This window comes from Hypanus sabinus, chromosome 4 (assembly GCF_030144855.1).
Source record: "Hypanus sabinus isolate sHypSab1 chromosome 4, sHypSab1.hap1, whole genome shotgun sequence".
Taxonomy (NCBI): domain Eukaryota; kingdom Metazoa; phylum Chordata; class Chondrichthyes; order Myliobatiformes; family Dasyatidae; genus Hypanus; species Hypanus sabinus.
The window spans coordinates 20093069-20110653 of NC_082709.1; the positions used below are offsets into that span (position 1 = coordinate 20093069).

Genomic DNA, 17585 nt, shown 5'->3' on the forward strand with positions numbered 1-17585 from the left:
GTAGCAGTCTGACACAGACTGCAATGGCGGCCAAGTCTGTAGGTGTACTTAAGGCGGAAGTTGAACATTTCCCTATCGGTCAGGGCATGGAAGGATATGGTGAGAAGGCAGGTGTATGGGATTGAGTGGGATCCGGGATCAGCCATGATGGAATGGCAGAGGAGACTTGATGGGCTGTATGGCCTAATTCTGCTCCGATGTCTTATGGTCTTAACCCTCTCAACCTCAGGACCTCTGATGCAAACAGGAACATGTGCACTCCATCCACCCACCCCCCACCCCCAACTTCCTGAAGTCAACGGCAGCTCTTTTAGTTTGCTGACACTTAGGGTAAGGTTGTTGTCATGACACTATGTCACTAGGCTCTCTATTTCCTTTCCCTTACTCATCTTTATTTAGGATGTGGATTGTTGTGCATTTAGCATTTCAGCAATATTTGAATGATTTTGTAAATATATTGTGTGATAAATATATTGTCAAAGAGGATACCAAAAGTTTTTTCATCTACATAAAGTGAAAGTGATGGCGAGAGTGGATATCAGCCCACTGGAAAACCAGGCTGGTGAGCTACTAATGGGGGACAACAAAACAGTGGACAAACTGAATAAATATTTTGCGCTAGTCTTCACTGTGGAAGACACTAGCAGTATGATGGAAGTTCCGGGTGTCAGAGGCATGGAGTGTGTGAAGTATGTGGAAGATGGAATACAGTATCAGGAAGTATATGAACATAGAACATAGAATAGTACAGCACAGTACAGGCTCTTCAGCCCACAATGTTGTGCCGATCCTTAAACCCTGCCTCACACATAACCCCCCACCTTAAATTCCTCCATATACCTGTTGAGTAGTCTCTTAATCTTCACTAGTGTATCTGCCTCCACCACTGACTCAGGCAGTGCATTCCACGCACCAATCACTCTCTGAGTGAAAAACCTTCCTCTAATATCCCCCTTGAACTTCCCACCCTTACCTTAAATCTATGCCCTCTTATATTGAGCAGTGGTGCCCTGGGGAAGAGGTGCTGGCTATCCACTCTATCTATTCCTCTTAATATCTTGTACACCTCTATCATGACTCCTCTCATCCTCCTCCTCTCCAAAGAGTAAAGTACTAGCTCCCTTAATCTCTGATCGTACTGCATACTCTCTAAACCAGGCAGCATCCTGGTAAATCTCCTTTGTCCCCTTTCCAATGCTTCCACATCCTTCTGATAGTGAGGCAACCAGAACTGGACACAGTACTCCAAGTGTGTCCTAAGCAGAGTTTTATAGAGCTGCATCATTACCTCACTTCTCTTAAAAATCTATCCCTCGACTTATGAAGCTAACATCCCATAAGCATTCTTAACTACCCTATCTACCTGCGAGGCAACTTTCAGGGATCTGTGGACATGTACCCCAGATCCCTCTCCTCCTCCACACTACCAAATATCCTGCCATTTACTTTGTACTCTGCCTTGGAGTTTGTCCTTCCAAAGTGTACCACCTCACACTTCTCCGGGTTGAACTCCATCTGCCACCTCTCAGCCCACTTTTGCATCCTATCAATGTCTCTCTGCAATCTTCGACTGTCCTCTACACTATCCAGAACACCACCAATCTTTGTGTCGTCTTCAAACTTGCCAACCCACCCTTCTACCCCCACATCCAGGTTGTTGCATTTTGGTAGAAGAAATGAATGAAAGACTATTTTCTAAATGGAGAGAAACTGCAAAAAATTTAGGTGCAAAGGATTTGGTAATCCTTGAGTAGGATTCCCTAAAGGTTAATTTGCAGGTTGAGTCAGTGGTAAGGAAAGCAAATGCAACATTAACATTCATTTCAAGAGGACTAGAAAATAAAAGCTAGGATGTAATGTTGACACTTTACAAAGTACTGGTGAAGCATCATTTGGAGTACTGAGAGCTGTTTTAGGCCCCTTATCATAGAAAGGATGTGCTGAAAATGAAGAGGGTTCAAAGGAGTTTCAGGAAAATGATTCCAGGATTGAATGGCTTGTCAGATGAAGAGCGTTTGATGGTTCTGGGGCTGTATTGACTACAATTCAGAAGAATGAGGGGTGACCTCAATGAAACCTATCAAATGGTGAAATCCCTTGATTGTGTGGATGTGAAGAGGATGTTTCCCTTGGTGGGGAGTCTAAGACTAGAGGCCACAACCTCAGAATAGAAGGGCATCTTTTTAAAACAGAGATGAGAAAGAATTTCTTTAGCCAGAGAGTGGAGAATCTGTGGAATTCTTTGCCACTGGCAGCCGTGGAGGTCAAATATTTATGTATATTTAAGGCAGAGCTTGATAAGTTCTTGGTTGGTCAGGGCAAGAAGGAATACGGGGAGAAGGCAAGAGATCAGGGCTGAGAGGAAAATTCGATCAGCCGTAATGAATTGGTGGAGCAGACTTGATGGGCCAAAAGGCCTAATTCTTCACCCATATCTTACGGTCTTGTGATTCTGCATTCTTTGATTGCATAATTAATTATGAATTAAATGTAAAAATACATGAATAGCATATGTCATCATGCCACCACATTGTATGCGTGCACCTCACCGAATCAGTTTCTGGAAGTTCTGGAACAGTGGTGACAAGGAAGCTTTAAAACAAACCTGAGACATCTACCTAACTCTTGAAGTGTAACACCTTTCTTTCTTTTTGCAAGGGGAGAGAGATGTTCAAGTTTTTTTTTAAAGCACAACTTATGTTTCTTTGGGAAAGGGCAGAGATATTTAAGTTAAAAAAATAGGCAGAAAATGTATGAAATCCATGCATTCAAAAACAGTGAGTAGTGGACAAAAATAATGATAAATTTCAAAAAGCAGAAATGGTTGACTACATCGTTAAAATAGAAGCATCTGACTGCACAGCAGATAACTGGCTGTTGTATACTGAACAAATCCAGCAGTATTTTAAAGCAAATGGAATAGCAAATAAGTAACGAATACCAATATTGCTGAGTGCAATTGGTGGAAAGGCACACAGTCAGCTTAGAAGTTTAACTTTTCCAACCAAATCAACTGAAATGAGCTTTGCTGATTTCATGAATCTTGCTCAGATACACGTAGCACCAAAACCACTCCTGACTACAGTGGAATCAAAAGGCAGGTGAGCCCATTTCAGCTTATATGGCTGAATTGAAGAAATTGTCTGAGGATTGCCAATTCAGTAATGAGCTTAACAATGCAATGAGCGATCATTTAGTTTGAGGAATGCTACAAGAAAACATTAAAAAATGGTTCAGTAACATGATTAAGCAACAATGCATTAAAAATGAAGTTGATATAAAATCAATTCTGGTAGAATTGATAGAAACTATGCCCCATATAGAAGCAGTATATGATCTGAATTCCTCTGGTTAACAGAATATAGATAACCAACAGAAAACAATGTTGGAATTACACAGTAATTTCTGCAACATTACCACCACAAGTTCCAGGCCCATTTTCAGCACTGAGGGTTCATTATTTGGACAGCTTTAATAAAGCAGACACACCAGCTCTTAGCATCACAATTGCATTATCCAGTATGATACATTTCAGGGACCGAACAGCCCTCTATATATGCTGTGCATTAGTTATGACACTGACCATTATCAATTTATATGGTCATTATTGTTTATGGTTTTAAAATATAGATGCATTTAAGGGTGCAGATTTTTTATTGCAATCATTAAAGATAGGGAGCATTAATTTGTTCCTATAGCCAATAAGTAACAGCATCCTAACACATTGTGGTTACGTTTTCCAGTACTGGCACAAACAAATACTTGTTCATTAGCGAAAAGCTGCATGAATCATCTGCTTGCTGTCTCAGAGCTATGCCCTTTAGAACACCCCAATAGAAATAACTTATTTAATCAAGTCATATTGACCAATCCTGGTGAATTCCACTTTACAGGTTTTTCTCATTAGAAACAAAGTCACTATGCAAATAAAGACATACATTTAACTTGTTTTGAGATTAATCAGCTATCTTAATGTTTTCTATGCGTTAACTGTTTTATATAACTATTATTAAGAATAACTGTTTAATATATTAGTAAATATAAAAATTATTTCAATATTCACCCATCCCTTATAAACACACAGCAAATTCTAAGCACTTTAATCAATTTGTTTGTATTTCATGGATAGGATACTACAGATGTTAAAAATCTGAAATAGAAGCAGAAAATACTGGAATTGCTCTCCCAGTCAGGCAGCATCAATGGAAAGAAAACAGATTTAATGTCTCAGATAAATAACCTTGCATCAAAACTCAGAAAAGTTGGAAATGAGTTTTAGGTTGTACAGAGGACAGGGTGGGGTGGATGTTAGGTTGTTGGACAGACAGAACAGTGTTAGAATGACCAGGAGAAACTGAGTGACACAAGTGATGATGATGGAATGAGAGTGGCAAAGGCTTGTGAGTAACACAAGACACTACCATAGTGTCTTACTATACTATAATTACTATAGGCGTGCATTCCCAGAAAATGTTTTGTAAGGCAGAATTTTGCAAATTGGAAAGGCCGAGTGAAGAGTATAATGGGTATTTCATTTGAAATAATTGCTATAAGCAACGAGTGGCATGCTATTCATTATAGCAAGAGATAGATCCGCAAATCACACAAATGCAAGGTGTTGGATTTTGGTAACACAAACCAGAGCAGGACCTGCACAGTGAAATGGAAGAGCTCTGGGGTGGGAGGGGAGTGTTGTAGAACAGAGAAACCTAGAGGAATAGCTACACACTTCCTTGGAAATGGCAACTCAAGTGGACAGGTTAGTGAAGGCAGTATTTTGCAGTCTTGCCTTCATCACTCACAGTATTGAGTGCTGGAGCTGGGACATCATGTTACAGCTGTACAAGACATTGATAAGGCCACGCTTGGAGTACTGGTCACCCTGCTATGGGAAGGCTGTCATTAAACTAGTAAAAGGGCATAAAAATTTTACAAGGATTTTGTCAGCTGTGTAGGTTTTGGCTTATAAGAAGAGCCTGGAGAGGCTAGAGTTTATTTTGCCTGGAGCATAAGAGGCTGAGGGGTGACCTTATGGATGTTCATAAAGTCATGAGGAACATAGATAAATCCTTTAGTAATATAGAAAACTACAGCACAATACAGGCCCTTCTGCACACAAAGTTGTGCCAAACATGTCCCTACCTTAGAAATTACTAGGCTTACCCATAGGCCTCTATTTTTCTAAGCTCCATGTACATATCCAAAAGTCTCTTAAAAGGCCCTATCGTATCCGCCTCCACCACAGTTGCCAGCAGCCCATTCCATTCCACGTGGTCACCACTCTCTGAGTAAAAAAACGTATCCCTGACATCTCCTCTGTACCTACTCCCCAGCACCTTAAACCTGTGTCCTCTTGTGGCAACCATTTCAGCCCTGGGGAAAAAGCCTCTGACTATCCACATGACCAATGCCTCTCATCATCTTATACACCTCTATCAGGTCACCTCACATCCTCCGTTACTCCAAGGAGAAAAGGCCGAGTTCACTCAACCTGTTTTCATAAGGCATGCTCCCCAATCCAGGTAAACCCTTGTAAACCTCCTCTGCACCCTTTCTATGGCTTCCACGTCCTTCATGTTATGAGGCGACCAGAACTGAGCACAGTACTCCAAGTGGGGTCTGACCTATATAGCTCAGGGTATTTCCCCAGGGTAGAGTCGTTCATAAACAGAGAGCTTAATTTTAAAGTGAGAGGACAAGGGCTTAAATAAGACCTGCGGGGCAATTTTTTCCACGCAAGGTGTAGAGAGTATATGGAGTACACTGCTAGAGGAAGTGATAGAGGCAGGTATAGCAATTTGGACAGTACAATGGACAGTACACGCATCGGGAAAGTTTAAAAGGCAAAACAAAAATGATCAGTTAAGCAACCTGGTCAGTACAGACAATTTGGGCAGAAGGGCCTCTTTCTGTTTTGTGTGGCCCTCTGGTTCTATGACTCTATGAAATCAAAGACACATACTCTGAAGCAACAGTGGTGTTATTCTGAAAACTCAATAAATTGCGTATTGATAAATGGAAGCATACCTGTATATCCAAAACAGGTCTAAACTGAAGGCAACAAATTAAAATCTGAAACTCCAGCACAGAAGAGGGAAAACAACAGGAGACTAGAAATAGAATATAGAACGGTACAGCCCAGGACCAGGCCATTCAGCCCACAATATTGTGCCAAACCAGCTAAAAAACAAATCAAAAACACACTAACACTCATTTCTCCTATCTATGCCATGTCCATATTCCTCCATCTTCCTTACATCCATGTACCTATTTAAAAGCCTTTAATGTATTTGACACAGCCCCAGCCTCAGTCTCCAGGATGTAGTGTGGTGGTTATTTGCTGCTTGTTCTTTCTTCCAGCCAATAAAAGCCGATATCTCACCTCACATCTCTGAGAGTTATTGATGGTGTATCAGTAAGTCTATCCTCTGATCTACACTCTGGAGCAAAAGGTGGTGGTGATGCACCATTAGGTTGAGTGCCAACTGCCGTAAAACAAGAAGAAGAAGAACCAGGGAACCAAACATTCCTTCCAGTGACGCAGATTTTGTACTACAAATGTAGTGTTCCTCTTTTGCTTCTCATGAATTTGTTTCCTATTGACTTGGAAACCACTTTGAAGAATGTCTCTAAATTTCTGGATGCCCGTGTCTTTTCCATCCCATTTCCATTTTGTCCTCTCTATCCTTGATCTCCCGCACTGTCCCAGTGAAGCTTGTTGTAAGTAGTAGCTCAGTTTCATTTGGCAAAAACAGGTTTTCGAGATCCTTGTAGAAATGTAGTGATTTCAGTTGCTCAGCCAATAATGACTTGTACATTGGAGTGCCAGAGGATGATAAGGAGATCTGACAGAGGTTTATAAGATTATGAGAGGCATAGATAGAGTGAACAGAGAGTACCTGTTTCTGTCTAATATCAGAGGGCATATATTTAAGATGAGAGTGGGTGGGTTCAAAGGGGATGTGAGGGTAAGTTTTTTACTCAGCGAGTCGTGGATGCCTAGAATGCGCTGTCCAGACAGATGTATGTAGTTCACCACACTTACATTTATTCTTTCTTTTCCTCACACACACCCCCCACCAAATCTACACTTTACCCTTCCGTCTTTGGCCATCCTAGTACCCTATTCCTGCTTATCCATCATATCCTATATAAAAAACTCGTATCCGTTAAGAAAGCTAAAAGCACCCTGACCTGTGCTCTCTCACCCATGCCCAGTAACCCTTTTAATGTAAATTCCTGCACCCCCAATTCCCTTAGATTAATTCTCATCATCTCTCTCTGTATCCCACATTTCCTGCAACTCAGAATTACATGTTCTATTGACTCCTCTTCCTGACATCGCTCACGCAAACCTGTCTGGTGTTTCCCTATCATTTTCAATGTTCTGTTTGTTTCCCTGGTTGGTGGAAAGGAGGGAGCTTTAGATTTTTTGTCAATTTTCAGATGTAGACATTTTGAAGAGGTAATTGAAGGATGATTTGTCAATAAAATCAGAGAAAATGTATACAGTTAGTGTCCACTTTATTAGGTATACCTGTAAACCTGCTCATTAATCAAATATCTAATCAGCCAAGTATGTAGTAGCAGCTCATTGCATAAAAGCACACATACATGGCCAAGTGCCTCAATTGTTGTTCAGACCAAACATCAGAGTACGAGAAGAAATGTGATCTAAATGATTGTAGATGCCAGAAGGGATGGTTTGAGTCTCTCAGAAACTGCCAATCTCCTGGGATTCCAGATTCTAGAGCAGAGATTCCAAACTTTTTTTATACCAATATACTTTTTTTAAAATTTTCTTTGGTAAAAGAGGAACCTAATAAAGTGGCTACTAAGATTATGATCACCTAGTAAGGAGTGTTAGTATGAGTGCAATGGTGATCTTAATATTGAGACATCCCTCAATTGCACTGGTGAGAAAAATGCCATTGCAAATTATTCCTGTAGTAGCAAACTGGTATGGTAATTGTCATATACAAACCATGCTTCTCTCCTATCTTTTGGAGTCAATCTGTCAGTGAGAAGACGTGAGAAGACTTTCTGTCAGAGAAGCTAACAATAATAATCTACACTAACAACTACTAGCCCAGAAATCAGCATCCTCTGGGTGATAAGTCACCATATCACTCCATGTAAATCAAATGTAGAAGTAACATGTACTCTCCTGACAGCTAGCTAAGGCAGGAAACACTACACTGGCTGTCATTTACTTTTAAGCAGCTCTGTAAGATCAGTGTGGTGTATTTTTTTTAATTAAGTGCCAGTTGCCACTCAGAAAGTCCTGTTACTAAAGAGTATAAACATGGCATGCAGGCTCTTGCCCGCTGGAGCACACCAGATGAACTTCTTTTTTCCTAGATCCCCCCCCACCCCCAACAATCAGCTCAATTTGTTTGCTGCTAGGTGCAAATGCTGGGCCAATGTCAATATAGGAATTCCTTTTTGCCCTTTACGTAGCAATTTAAAGTACATAAACCAGAAGTTATCCTCTTTAGCCGTGACCGAGGGCCCAGGATGATCGGCTCGCTGACTCCTGACTCACCGCTATTCGCTCACTTTCAAAGTTCCCAACAGGGAGCAGAAAAGTCGACGGATAAGTCAGTCAGGAAGTCACCGTGGCATTTAAAGACTCTAGCAAAGCACTGGTAGAACAGGAGATTGCAATCCACTGCATTAGAATTACTTTGACCAGCCGAAATGTAAAATCATTTGAGAAAGTTTGTGCTGATCTAATTCGTGGTGCCAAAGAGAAGAACCTGAAAGTCAAGGGACCTGTTTGTATGCCCACCAAGACACTGCGTATCACAACAAGAAAGACCCCCTGTGGTGAGGGTTCCAAAACCTGGGATTGTCTCCAAATGTGGATCCATAAGCGCCTAATTGATTTGCACAGCCCTTCAGAAATTGTTTAACAGATCACCTCCATCAGCATCGAACCTGGTGTTGAAGTAGAGGTTACTATTGCTGATGCTTAAATCTTACAGAAATGAAATAAAAATAAAATTCCACAGAAGTTATTTTATAGACAATATGTTTGTACCAGTTAAATTCATTAAAAATTTATGCTCATCTAGTGCAAAACTATTACATACATCTGACAGTTAACCATTTAGAAGCAGAGATACAATAGCAAAAAATATAGACATACTCAGTTATAAATGTCAGTAACAAATACAGTCTTATATTTTATATCAAAAAACTAATACAATTTACACTAAAGTTCCTTACTTATCAAAAGGGCCATAGGTCAGGGAATGTATTCATCTGAATTATAAAATTACCCAAACCATTACTGGCTTATCAATGCCTCTTTCACATCCATGGGTTAAACTAAAGATTTTGTTCAACAGCAGAGTAAATATTTTATGTTATTCATATACCATTTAACACAGTAAAAATGTTCCAAGGCATTTCACTGGTGTGTTTGCTGTTATAGGAAATAATTAAAATTCAGTTCAAATTAAAAATTCAAGGATCTATTTCAAGAAAGATAGGGTAGTAAAAAGTTAGCAAGTATATCAAAATTCCAGTGCACAGGGTTTAATATATCTCTTAACACCATTCTCTCTTGGAGGAGAAGGCGGAACATAGCCAAAGTTTACAACACCAATTGAACAGGGATAGTGCTCAGTGGTGAATAAATAGTTTACAGTACTAGGGCAGTGCTTCAGAATCTATGACCTACATAAATACAGAGCTAATTAAAAGAATCAAGGTACACCCACTCCCCCTTCTCATATCTCGCCAATCAAATCCCAAAATCTGTTTTGATTTACAGGACGCAGGTACTATTAGGCTAGCACAGCCAACCCACTTCTTCACTATGGTAATATGTTTGTACTTTCTCTTCAGTTGTTCAAGAACTTACAATTAGCAGGCTTTGGCTAACGAACAGAAATTGAAGAACATGATATTTCCTCACTCAGCTAGACTCTTGCAGCCACAAACTCAAGTATTTGTGGTTTACAGATAAAAGGTAGTATTTGCACATAACGAATATGAAGGATAGCCCATGCTGACTCGAGAATTGTAAGGTCTCAAATTGGCTCTGATCTGGAGGATCAGATTATAGAAGAATTTTAGGGGCATCCATCTTACAACACAAGGGGTATTAATAAACCTACCAAAAGCCTACAACACCAAATGGGAAAAGAGAATCATAAAGACATATGAATGGAAATGTATTACTTTTCTATTCAGTTAAATCATGGCTGATCACTAACCTAATTCCACATTCCAACCTTCTGTCCAAATCTATTATAGATCAAAATGTCTTGGCCGCTTCAGTGCTGGTGTTGGAAAAACATGAATAATTGTGATTGGTGAGGAAATAGCACTCATCCCAAAACTGCAACAATTCCTCCCCCTCCATAGATGCTACTGTGTTCCTCTAACAGACTGTTTGCTACTCCAGATTCCAGAATCTGTAGTCTCTTGCATCTCCAAAATGAGGAAGATTTGCTTTAGAGGTAGAAAACACTGCACTTCCAAAGCAATTCAGATGTTTGGTTGTTGAGTATACTTAAGGCTAAGATCAAGGAAACAAATGAGACTTGTGCAGGAAATTAGCAGTCTTTCTCTTTAATGAAATCAAACCTCCCCAATAACTGGGTTACACTCATCCAGATGAGTTAATAATAGCTAGATGGGAATATGGTGGAAACGTGCAACAAGGAGTACAGGAAATGTATCTCTTTGGGTTACCTGGAGAAATCAGCGATAGCACATTGGCATGTCTTTTGGAACCACCTGGTGAAGGAAGCCATTGACTAGAAAAAAAGAATTTTAACAAAGACAGAGGTCTCACTTTAAGAAAGAACTGGAATTTGATTGTAAACAAGGTGGGACAGCAGAAACCTGATTGGATGAGGACTAACCAATCAGGAGGGATGGACGACAGGGGCATGAATACTCAGGCATCAAACCTGATGAAGATGGCAGAGTTTGTCACTGAAATGTTGGTTAGAATCAATACTTGTACCCGGCTGGAAGCCCAAGGAGAGTTTAATTCATTCTTTGAGGAGTTTGCATTTGCAATCATTCAGGCTGGGAATAAGCATTCTTAATAGTGTTAGAGCTGGATGCAATCAGGCAAGTAGAGATCATTCTTATATAATCCAGCCTTTTCTGGTGATGGAAAGGCTAGTTTCTAACACTTGTTGTAGAACTTCCAATTGTCAATATAATATATCAACCACACTCATTTTCAAAGTGTGTTCCACCATGTTGAAGGTGACAAATCAGCTATTAATAAAGTATTGATTGCCAAGGAGACATTATTAGCCTATGCTTGCTGGACATTATCATTACCCAGCAGCTGCAAGACCCAAATAACTTTTCATCTCATCTATTCCATCTCACTATGAAATTTTGTTGGTCTTTTATACAATGGCATAGACTTCCCCGTTGTCTCAGCCTTCTAAAGAACAATTAACCACAGAAATATTTTGTTAATTTTTGCCTTACTTTGCCTCTTCTACATCCTCTTGTGGCAAACAATAGGTAAGGGCCAAGCCTTCACAGTTGCCTTATTATAGGAAACAAAAAGGAGAAGACCCTTTCTCTCTGCAGTTTCTGAAGAGCAAATCAAGACTGTCCCAGGCATTGAAAGTGCAGCTCGTGGTCAATAGTTATTTCCATTTCATGCTTATAACTTCAAAACTCACACTGCATGCATGCTCACCAGGACTAACAAGAACCAATAACAGAGTGTGTAGCCTCAAAGAGCCACCTATTGGTCCAATATCAGATCTGAATAATGTTGGGCAAACAGAATTATCTCTGATTGAAGGAGTAATGCAACCTTTCTAGGTGACTAATATTTATCGTTATCCTTTGATGATGTCACATTCAAATACAGCATTCAGCTATTCCATCATCTACATCAAAAGAAGAGGAACTCCTCTCTCAAAACCCATTGTAAAGTCCTTAATGCAAAAAATAGGCTTCACAGTAAGCATCTTCAAGTGACTAAGTAGTTCAGGGACACTTTTGCCATCAGAGGACAAATACAGCCCTGGCTTCATAGGAAAGAGCTATACCTGCAGCATGCAGCAAGTACCTTGGAAAGTCCCAAGAAGCAGAAGTTACATACCTTCCCAAAGACTTGTAGAAGTCTTTATCTTATTGACCCTCCTTAAATCCTATCTGGCAGAAAAAAAGCCTTGACCTTTACTTATGTCATTTTAAGGTCCATTTGGACATCATCCATATATTTATTAAAATAAGGCCACTTCTCGTCAACCTTCAGCAAAATCTAAATAATTGTGGCAGCATCCTTCAAACAAACTGAGTATAATGTGCACGTTCCAAAATTAATCCCCAAAGATGCCTAAAATCACATAAAGATCTATTTAAAAGGTACAGGTGATGCGGATTACAACCCGATACAAAACATGATTTTGATGGCATAAATTTTGAGCGATCTTATGCAGGTTTCTCGTGATGAAGAATTCCCTAAGCAGTTGGCACATTTGGATGATTGTGACAAGTTTTCTTTGGCTGTACCATGTAATCTCAGAGTTTACAAAACCTTGATGCAGTTCCAGAGCATCAATACACCACGAGCTACAAATAGTAATAGGTTATGTAGTCTTCAGATGCTAAACGGCAGGATATCCAGAAGGCTGATCTGAAAGAAACAGGAATAATCTTTACACATGCCAGCTCACAGCAAGCCCTGTTCCACATTGTTCAGCTTTCAATCATCACAAACTGGGCAAAATTTAAGCATGTACACCACTTAAAGTAACTTCCACACTTCATCCTTAAAGCTGATCTCCTTATTTCCGTTTCTTAGTTCATGTGTTTCAAAATGTAAAAGCAGTATTAAAAGTGACGAAACATAAGAAATATTATCCTATCCCGTTTTAGTCTGCTCTGCATTCAATAACATATGCTGATGCTCCACCACAAATCCACTTCTCTCTCTGATCCCCATATCCCTAATCCCTTTAAATATTCAAAAGCCTAAAAATTATGGTATAGACCACACAGAGTTCTGACTGCCTTTTAAGTTAGGAAATTTAAAAGATTCAAAACTTGCCACTGAAGTAATTTCCCCTAATCTCACTTTTAAATAGCAAATTACATCTGGAATCCATGCCTGATTCTGGAATTTTCCACCAAGATAAAGCAAGCACTCACAATTTTCTCTTGTAATAGTTTGTCCATAAGCATTAGCCAACAGGATCATATTAGACCATTAGATGAAACAGATCCTGATTTTTTTTTAATGCTGACAAAGTATTTTATATTATTCTGCATCATGGAAGATATTTTACAGTTTTTCAAGTGCATCCTGGCTGGCCCTCACTTCTGCCCCTCTGACCCTCAACACAGGTGCCCCTCAAGGCTGTGCCCTATGCCTCCTCTTTTACTCTCTGTATACCCATGACTGCCACCCACACCTCCAATCTAATCTGGTAATTAAATTTGCGGATGACACTACACTGATTGGTCTAATCTCAAACAATAACGAGGTGGCCTACAGGGAAGAAGTCATCTCTTTGATGCAGTGGTGTCAAGAAAACAACCTCTCCCTCAATGTCACAAAAACAAAAGAGCTGGTTGTGGATTACAGGAGGAATGGAGACGGGCTAACCCCTATTGACATTAATGGATCTGGGGTTGAGAGGGTGAACACCTTCAAGTTCCTGGGCATTCACATCACTGAGGAACCCACGTGGTCTGTGCACACCAGATACGTTGTGAAAAAGGCACAACAGCGCCTTTTTCACCTCAGATGGATAAAGAAGTTTGGTATGGACCCCAAAATCCTAAGAACTTTTGACAGCGGCACAATTGAGAGCATCCTGACTGGCTGCATCACTGCCTGGTATGGGAACTGTACTTCCCTCAATCATCTGTAGATGTGAACTTCCCACTATTCAGACATTTACAAAGACAGGCGTGGAAAAAGGGCCTGAAGCTTCACTGGGGACCCGAGTCACCCCAACTACAAACTGTTCCAGCTGCTACCATCTGGGAAATGTCACCACAGCATAAAAGCCAAAACCAACAGGCTCTGGAACAGCTTCTTCCACCAGGCCATCAGACTGATTAATTCATGCTGATGCAATTGTATTTCTATGTTATATTGACTGTCCTGTTGTACATACTATTTATTATAAATTAGTATAAATTGCTCACTTAGATGGAGACATAAAGATTTTCCTTCTCATGTATATGAAGGATATAAGAAATAAAGTTAATTCAATTCAAATAACAACTCTCCACTTATCTGTCTCCAAGAGCAAGTCAATTTTGAATACAATCTAACAAGTTTTCATGTAACCTATGTGTCTTAATCTTTGCAAAATTTATGAGGGGCCTTGTCAAATAGTCATAGAGTCATAGAAAAGTTCAGTAGAGAAACAGGCCCTTTGGTCCATGCCAAAGCCATTTAAACTGTCTAGTCCCGCCAACCAGTATTGGGACCATAACCCTCCTACCCCTACCATCCATGTGCCTATCTAAACTTCGCTTAAATGCTGAATTCAAGCTTGCATGCACCAATTGTATTGATAGTTCATTTCACACTCTCACAGCCCTCCAAGTGAAGAGGTTACGCCTCATGTTCCCTTTAAACTTTTAATCTTTTACCCTTAGTTCATGAACTCTGGTTGTAATCCCCACCCCAACCTCAGTGGAAAAGGCCTGCTTGAATTTACCCTATCTATATCCCTTATGATGTTGTATATCTCTATCAAATCTCCTCTCTCTCTTCTATGTCCTGAGGAATTAAGTCCTAACCTATTCATCTTTCCTTGTAACTCAGGTCCTCCAGACTTGTGAACATCCTTGTAAATTTTCTCTTTGCAAATCTCCTGAGCAACACACCCAAAATTCTGGTGGAACTCAGCAGGCCAGGCAGCATCCATGGAGAAGAGTAAACAGTTGGTGTTTTGGGCTGAGACCCTTCTTCAGAACTAGAAAGAAAGGGACAATGTCAGGCTAAGAAAGTGGGATGGGGGAGTAAGAAGTACAAGGTGGCAGGTGCTAGGTGAAACTGGGAGAGGGGGGAGGTGTGAAATAAAAAGCTGGGAAGTTGGTGAAAGAGAATAAAGGGCTGGAGAAGGAGGAATCTAATAGGGGAGGGCAGAAGTCCATGGAAGAAATAGAAGAAGCAGGAGAACCATAGGTAATGGACAGGTAAGAAAGTGTGAGCAGGAATCCGAAATAGGGAATGGTTAAAGCAAGGAAGGGGGACAATTACCAGAAGTTTGAGAAATCTTTGTTCCTCCAACCTGAGTGTGGCCTCATCATCACGGTAGAGGAGGCCATGGATTGACATGTCAGATTGGGAATAGGAAGTAGAACTGAAATCGGTGGTCACCGGGAATCCCTGCTTTTTGTGGTGGACAGAGTGAAGGTGCTCAACTAAGTGATCTCCCAATCTATGTCAGGTCCTACCAACAGCAGGATTTCAGGTTGTTGATATACATGACAAACAACCATGGACCCAACACCGATCCCTGTGACACTCCACTAGTCACAGGCCTCCAGTCAAAGAAGCAACAATCTACTACCACTCTTTGGCTCTCCCACAAAGCCAATGCCTAATCCAGTTTTCTATCATATCTTGAATACCGAGTAATTGAAACTTCAGGACCAACCTCCCACGTAGGACCTTGTCAAATGCCTTGCTAAAGTCCATGTAGACAATATCTACTCACTTGCTTTCATTAAATTTCCTGGTAACTTCCTCAAAAAATGTTATAAGATTGGTTAGACATGACGTACCATGTATGAAGCCATGCTGACTATCATTAATCAGTCCATGTTTATCCAAATACTTATATATCCAGTCCCTAAGAATACCTTCCAATAACTTTCCCACTACTGATGTCAGACACACGAGCCTATAATTTCTTGGTTTATTTTTAAAGCTTTTCTAAAACAGCGGAATAACATTGGCTATAATCCAATCATCTGGTACCCCCCTTTGTCACTAAGGATGATCTAACCATCTCTGCTAGGGCCCCACCAATTTCTGCACTTGCCACCCATAGGAACACCTTGTCAAGCCCTGGGGATTTATCCATCCTGATTTGCCTCAGGACAACAAGCACCTCATCCTCTGTAAAGGGCCCATGAAGTTGATGCCACTTGGCCTCACATCTATAGTCTGTGTGTCCATCTCCTGAGTAAATACAGATGCTTTACTAAAGTTCACTGACTAAATACAAGATCCACTGCCCTACCCTCATCAATCATGTTCATTACCTCCTACCAAACAAAGCCTTGCTAAATGAGTCTGTGCTTTTCCAGATGTGAATATATTCCATCCCTAAGGATTTTCTCCAATAATTTCCCTACCACAAAATTACCATCTTCCAATTTCCACATTTGTCCTTCTTAAGAAAAGGAACAACTCTGGATATTCTCAAATCCTCTGAAACTTATCCTGTGGATAATGTGGATTCAAATATCTCTTCCTAGGCCCCAGTAATCTCTTTTGCTTCCCTCAATAACCTGGGATAGATCTCATCAGACTCTGGGGACTTATCATTATGTTCTTGAAAAGACACAACACAATCACTTCTTGATATCAAGCTCCCTGGACAGTCAACACAGCCCTCTGTGATCTCACTATCCTCCACTTCCTCTCCTTATTGAATACTGATACAAAGTGCACATTCAGTACCTCTTCCACTTCCTCTGGCTTCAGGTATAAATTCCTTCCTTTGTACTTGAATGATCCTACTTTCTTCCTTGCTATCACTTCTTTTAATGTATCTATAAAATACCTTGGGATTCTCCTTAAACCTACTTGCAAAGGGCATCTCATGGTCACTTCTAGACCCTTTCTTTTCCATTTAAGATCTTTCTGCTTCCTTTATATTCCTCAAGGACCCTGTCTGTCTTCAGCTTGCTAAACCTCACATAAGCTTCTTTTTCCCTTTTGACTAAATCGACAGTATTCTCATCCTCCAAGGTTCCAAACATTGATATTATGGGTTTCTTTCCCCATCGGGACATGTTGGTCCTTAATTGTGATCTAATGGTCTTTAAACGATTGCCAAGGGTCAGATGCAGATCTACCTAATAACAACTACCCCCAACTGTGACAATAATAAACCAATTTGCATTACTTCTAGCGACTTAGCATCCGTACCCCCATTGTTCAGTTTACTCTGCCACTTTCTAAAGGGTGGAAGGCCTTCTGATACTCCCACCAAATTATACACTTCTCCCTTATTTAACTGTCTAATTGCTGCCTATATTGAAACTATATTTACAAACATCTTCCTGTATTTTGTTGTAGTTTTCCATTTGATTTATCTATATCCATCAACTTGGTGTCACTTCAGTGATCATAATTCCAGTTGAGACACCTGCACAATGCTTTTAGCCACTCCAAGTTGAACACTGCTTATCCAAAATGGTTAGGGCTGGAAGTGCTTCAGATTTTAGATTTTGTAAAATATAATGGAATAGCTTGATATTACCATGATTTCTGACTGAAATTTATTTACTACCAACAGTCATTTTCTTATAATTGTTTGTTACATATTTGTACTGGTGAAGCCATACAGCCATACAGCTTTTCACCAGTGACTATCTTCGCAACCTTATCA

The 17585-nt window shown here is 40.2% G+C and overlaps 1 protein-coding gene and 1 pseudogene across 2 annotated transcripts in view; one reads left to right on the top strand and one right to left on the bottom strand.

The window, feature by feature from the left end:
• Window positions 1-17585, bottom strand: part of kcnj3a (potassium inwardly rectifying channel subfamily J member 3a) — a 188519-nt gene that overhangs the window by 136962 nt on the left and 33972 nt on the right. The window lies entirely within an intron of this gene.
• On the top strand, window positions 24-9006 carry LOC132392204 (small ribosomal subunit protein uS10-like; annotated as a pseudogene).